The sequence below is a fragment of the Cheilinus undulatus genome, linkage group 19, assembly GCF_018320785.1.
Source record: "Cheilinus undulatus linkage group 19, ASM1832078v1, whole genome shotgun sequence".
Taxonomy (NCBI): Eukaryota; Metazoa; Chordata; class Actinopteri; order Labriformes; family Labridae; genus Cheilinus; species Cheilinus undulatus.
The window spans coordinates 321,898-322,111 of NC_054883.1; positions in this window are offsets into that span (position 1 = coordinate 321,898).

The following is a 214-nucleotide window of genomic DNA, read 5'->3' on the forward strand; positions in this document are numbered from 1 at the left end:
AAAGCTCTGCAACTGCAGCAACCACAGACCTGTAACTGCCTAAACCACAGCTCTATGAGTGCTGCAACCACAGCTATGCAACTGCAGCAATCACAGATATGCAACTGCAACAACCACAGCTCTGCAACTGCTGCAACTGTAGCTTTGCAACTGCTGCAACCACAGCTCTGTAACTGCTGAAACCACAGCTCTGCAACTGCTGCAACCACAGTTC